The following is a 6355-nucleotide window of genomic DNA, read 5'->3' as shown; positions in this document are numbered from 1 at the left end:
TATATATATAAAATTTGCTTCGACAACCACGGTAGAATAAATATTTAATTTTCTCATACCTTTAGCTTTGATAACTTTAACTTTGATGTGTTAGTTATTTAACACAGGGGATAAATTTAAAAAAAATCACGCAAATGTTGAAAAAATAGTTAAGTATCCATAAATTGATAATATATTTCGAAAACAATATGAATACAGAAATTTTAAAGAGTGAAGTTAGATACTCTTTACTTTAGATTACTATTATACTCTTTACTTTATACTTTATTATACACTTATTATGCTTTTTACTTCAGATTGGTTAAATATGAATTCAGAAAATATATTTAAAGAGTACAATAAAATATCCAATAGATAAAACAAACACCTAGCTATTTTTAACACAGAACGCCTACAACTGCATTGGGGCTTTATTCTGTGAACTATCTAGCTTTCAGAACATGTACTCACAATAAAGGCATAAATTTGTCGAAAAATGCTTCAAACACGCGATGGTGTCGCTAAGTTTAGACTCCTGCTTTTATATTCATATCTGAGTTTAGTAACAATAACTCCCCAAAGATCTTTAGTATTCAATTAACGTCCATTTTTTTTAATAACCGTAACTGCGGTTTCTTTACTCTTTTCTCTGACGTAGTCAGATCATATTAAGCTGGGTCTCCTCTCCAGAACGGTTATGTTATGTTATTGTTAATTTACGTCGCACTAGAGCTGCACAATGGGCTATTGGCGACGGTCTGGGAAACATCCCTGAGGATGACCCTAAGACATGCCATTACAATTTTGATCCTCTGCAGAGGGGATGGCACCCCCGCTTCGGTAGTCGGACGACCTGCGCGCGAAGTCGAGCACTTTACGGTAGCACAGTTTAATGAGGACCAATACCGCACACCCTCGGTCCCTACGCAGACTGATCCAAGTGGTCACCCACCAGCATACTGACCGCAGCCAGTGATGCTTGACTTCGGTGATCTGCTGGGAACCGTGTCTTAAGGATCAGTCCACTGCGGGACACGAGAAGCACGTGAATTTATCGTTTGTGTTGAGCTCGATATAGACTCGGCATACGACAACGTATGCCGAGTCTATAACGAGCCTATATCGAGTCTATATCTTCTCATCAAACTTCTCTCGGAAGGCATATCTGGAAAAACAGCGTTCTTCTTACAAAACATTCTCTCTAATAGAACCTTCTACATCTCTTGGCGCAACATCCGGTCTAAAGATTTCCAGCAAACCCAGGGCCTCCCGCAGGGCAGTGTCCTATCCCCCCTTCTTTTTATGCTTTACCTTAAAGACATTCACAATCACCTTCCCACTGGAGTTCAAATTCTTGTGTTCGCTGATGACATCTACATTTATTATGCTGCAAAATCTTGTGACAGGGTTATTGCTAAACTTCAAGATGCCCTCATCATCATTCAAACTTGGTGCACAGAGTGGAAAATGGCTATTTCACCCTCAAAAAGTGCAACTATTAATTTCTCCAACAAACGTCTCTCACCTACGATTCAGTTAACAATTTTTAACGAACGAATTCCCCAAGTTAATTCCATAAAAATTCTCGGAATCCATTACACTGCAAACATTTCTTTCCTCTGTCATATTCAATATCTAAAAAAGAAATGTTTTAAAAAAGATTAATGCACTCAGCTGCATCTCTAGCACTTAGTACTGGTAGGTCTCGAACCTACCACCCTAACTCGGATTGTAAATGCTATCTTTGACATCTTTTCTTAAAGGAACAGCTTTCTTAAAGTTAACTGTGTTGTTGTTGTTAATTTACGTCGCACTAGAGCTGCACAATGGGCTATTGGCGACGGTCCGGGAAACATCCCGGAGGATGATCCGAAGACATGCCATCACAATTTTGATCCTCTGCGGAGGGGATGGCACCCCCGCTTCGGTAGCCCGACGACCTGTGCGCGAAGTCGAGCACTTTACGGTAGCACAGTTTAACGAGGACCCATACCGCACACCCTCGGTCCCTACGCAGACTGATCCAAGTGGTCACCCACCCGCACACTGACCGCAGCTAGTGATGCTTGACTTCGGTGATCTGCTGGGAGCCGTGTCTTAACGATCAGTCCACTGCGGGACAAAGTTAACGGTGTAATATATAAGTTTAAACGTCAAAATAAAATTGCGGTTCGAATTTGTTCCTTTAAGAAAAGAAAACAGTTGTGGTTTTTTTGAGCGTCACTAATATGTATTTACTTTTCAAACTCCTTTATACTCCTTGTAGTGACTTATAAAATAATAAAAAACCTCCAATCAATGCTATTACTATTATATATTAGAAAATATCAATACTATTTTACATAATCTATCTTGAAGTCACAAGAAACAATAAAAAAAACAATCAATAATTTATCTTCATTTTTCAAGAAAATAGTATGCATAGTAGAAATAATCGGCTGTTCTGCATCGAATTATTTTCAACAGCAGAATGTTTTTAATTTCCTAACAAGATTTAATTCTCAGCTAGCAGGCAATAATTATAAGTTTTCTCTTAACAAAAACTTGACAATAATTTAAAAAAGAATCTTACTTTAAAGTAAAACCTAAATTAAAGTACTAAAAAAATTGATTAGTATATTAATCAAGAAATAATATACATGGTAGCGCAAAGAATAAGATTATTAAAATTTTTTAAATTTATATAAATAGTTGGGTAAATTAGTTCTGAAAAACACCCACGAACAGGTAATTAAAAAATTTTATTTTAGGATTAAGACGATATATAAGATGTTGAGAAATTTTTAGATGTTTCAAAGTGTTGACTACTTATTCGAATTAATAATTATAAAATATATATTGAAGAAATTGATAAATATATTATTCCAAATCGATGCATGCATACGTATATATAGGGTAAACTAACCAGTGAAGGAACACTTAAGCTTCGCTTGCCTTTAAAAAAATCTATTAATTTCAAAATTCGTAATTTTAGTTAAATGACAGTGTCAACATATTTGTTACTAATTGCAAATTATATGAAAAAATTGTACAGAGCTTACATAATATTGTTTTAAAGTTTTGGAGGTTCAAATAACAAGTAGTAAGAAGACCAAGTGAAGGAACAGCTCTTACCACTGAATGAGCACCCAGTAAAGGAACACTTAATTTTGGTTGTTTTTTAATGCTCTTTATGAATTTTTAAGCCATACAAATATTTAAAAACAAGCCTATTCTTGAAATTATAACAAATAAATACTTGGAAAATGTTAACTTTTTTTGTAATCATGAATTGAAAATTTAAGTGTCAACATATTAACACATACTGTTCATTCACTGGGAAATCTATGTCCAGTAAAGGAACATGCCTGTTCCCTCACTGGTTAGAAGTTGCTTTTCGTATTTTCAACATACTTTTGATGCGGAACATCACTAAAGGTACAAGAAAATGAAAGTTTATCTTTTATTTTCATTAACTTAGAAAAAAAACAGTGAAGGAACACTTGTTCCTTTTCTGGTTTTTCATCGTTTAATGATCCAGTGAATAAACACCCCCTTATCTCAGTATTTTATTGTGCTATGATGCTTAAAAAATATAAAACGCAACTTCAATAATTATATTTTGAATTCTCTTTTTCACAGTGAGAAAAATAAAACTATTACATGCAGTTTATTCCACTTCAAACATATAAATACAAACACTCACCTTATAATTTTTTCAAAGAAACAAGGTGTTGCAGAGATAATAACAAATTCAAAAATTTTTCCACAGAAGTCTATTTGACCAGGTAATCCAAAACATTGCTAGATGACTTCCTATTGTTTGGCAGTAAGTATTGTTATCAATCAATCTAAAGAAAAACTTTCAAATTCTTATTTTTAATCAATATATATGAAATGTTCCTTCACTGGGTAGTGTTCCTTCACTGATTGGTTTACCCTATTATTGAAATTGTATCAATTATTGAAAAAAGAAACTGAAAAATAAATATATAAACTGATGTAAAATCACATTCTATCTGAAACATGCCTTTATTTAACTAGGCTGCAAATAAAACGCTTTTTTTTCTATAATATGTTTTATTCAAATTTCTTTACTAAATTACGAATACATTTTTAAAAGACTGAAAAAGAAACATCGTATTTTAGAATCCGAAAAAATGAAAAAAGCTTAGCAATCGGCTATTAGCGAAACAAATATAAAGACATTTTACGTTACCCGCGCGTAAGTTAAGTTCGCCGTAAGTTAACCGCATTTAAATATTAATCCTTCCATTTTAAATATTTCTTCATTGTCTCCAAATTACTTTTTTAAAAAGTTAATTTTTTAAAATAGTTTTCCCCTGATTCTACTAAATAAACAGTTGAAACTTTACGTTTTTCAATAGAAAAATCTGTAGATTAATATGGTATAAAAAAAATTTGTACATCCATAACTCAGAATTTTTTTATCCTCAAATTAAATAGTAAATAACTATTAAAAATTATTTTTTGCATGAAATTATCTTCGGGTAAATGGTCTTCTGAGTGTGTGCGATTTTTTTTTGAATTGCTTAATTAGTTTAAAAATATGACTAAAAACGCAAAAAATGAAATTAATATTAAGGGGTCCGAACTTTAGATTGCTCTTCTGACCAAACTATGGGGATCATATTTTCCAGATTGCGGCCTCCCTATATATCGAAGGTTAAGAATCCAAATATGCAAAGAAAATATGCTTATTCAGAGAAATGTGTGTTTTTATGTCCGATTTCATAACTTAATTAACAGTTAGTATATTTGATGTCATCCCCAGGAATCATTAAGAGTGACACTTAGTACGTGAAAATTCAATCATTAGAACAAAAGTTATTCAGGGTAAATATCTTCTTTTGCCCACTGTGCAAACTAAATTAATATTTTAGATGAAATTCACTAATAATCAACGATTCGCGCTTTTTATGAAAACAATTTCAACTAGCTTTCAAATATTAAACAGTTTTAGCGAAATGATGTAAATAGGTTTTATCAAAGAATACCTATTTTTCAATTTCATTAAAAGTAGCACTAGTGAAAATTTTTAAAAAGGTTTTGAAAGTGTGTTTCTTTCAGAATAATTGCATCGCTGGTAAAAATGTTAACCCATACTTTTGATACATTAAACAGATTTCTTTTGCACATATACTACAGGTATGTGTCAGAGTTGAGACTGGTTCAGCTCGAAACTGAGCCCGGCATGACGTGGGCTCTGGTTCGTTTACTAAAAATTGTTTCGGGAGTGGGCTGGGTCAGATTCATGATAAAGTTTTCATAAACATTTTAACTACTTTTAAACAGACGTGTAATTCAGTTATTAAGTATAATAAATTTATAAGGTATAAAAATTCAGCTATCGGCTACTTCTGCTTTGTGAGTCTTGCGCTAATTGTCTTCCTTTTTAATTCATGCTTTAGTCTTGTTGAATTTCAAATGGTTCAATTTTTGTCTTCGCTTTTTATCCCGCAGGTTAGCGATAGAAAAGGTTTTAAGTTACTAATTCCCTTGTTTATACATTAAAGCCCAAGTGACGCATAAATTAGTCTTCATCAGACGTATATATCAGGCCGACTCTGGTTCGAATTAATCCTATGTATCTCTGGCTTGGATGGGCTCAGACCTCCAAAAGCGAGCCGAGCGCATCTCTAGTATGTGTAGCCTTCCATAAAAGTAATCAAATATTGTTTTTTTTCTTATTTTACTTGAATATAAGTTCTTGTTGGATATACACTGGTGTGCAAAATTTTAGCAACAAGTGGTTTTCCGGCCACAGCTCCCCAACAAAGTATAAGATAGCCATGACATTGCAGTATAATATGCACGCAATTCAGTAGAAAGATTATTTATATGCAAATTTTAGAAATAAAACGTTGTAGGTGATGTAAGTGTACGTAAACCTTGTGGGTCGGTGCGCGCAGGTCAAAGCTGTGATAAAAGGATGAAGAGCACCGTAGTTAAAGACATTCCCTGCAAGTGCAAGTGATTTGTTTCGTGAAACATGTCTTCAAGAAATCATTTAGACGACTTTACTCGAGGAAGAATGATTGGGAAGTTTGAGGAGAGGCGTAGTATGACCAGTGTCGCCGAAGAGTTCGGGATCAACAAAAGTGTTATTTCTCGTGCTTGGAATGCCTTTAAAACTACTGGTGCAGCTGTTCGGAAGGTTGGTGGTGGCTGTCCAAGGGAAACAACACCAAGAGATGACCATTACATTGTCCTCCAGGTGAAAAGAAACCGTTTTCAGTCAGCGAGCGCCATTGAGAGGGGGTACACTATGTATATTTTAAATAGTGCATTAAAACAAGGAAATTCGAAGACTCTTTTCTATGTTAACTAACGGCACGGTATCGGACCTTAATATTGACCTATAATTTTTAAATTG

Source organism: Parasteatoda tepidariorum, chromosome 9 (assembly GCF_043381705.1).
Source record: "Parasteatoda tepidariorum isolate YZ-2023 chromosome 9, CAS_Ptep_4.0, whole genome shotgun sequence".
NCBI lineage: Eukaryota > Metazoa > Arthropoda > Arachnida > Araneae > Theridiidae > Parasteatoda > Parasteatoda tepidariorum.
Note: the sequence above shows the minus strand (reverse complement) of the source record.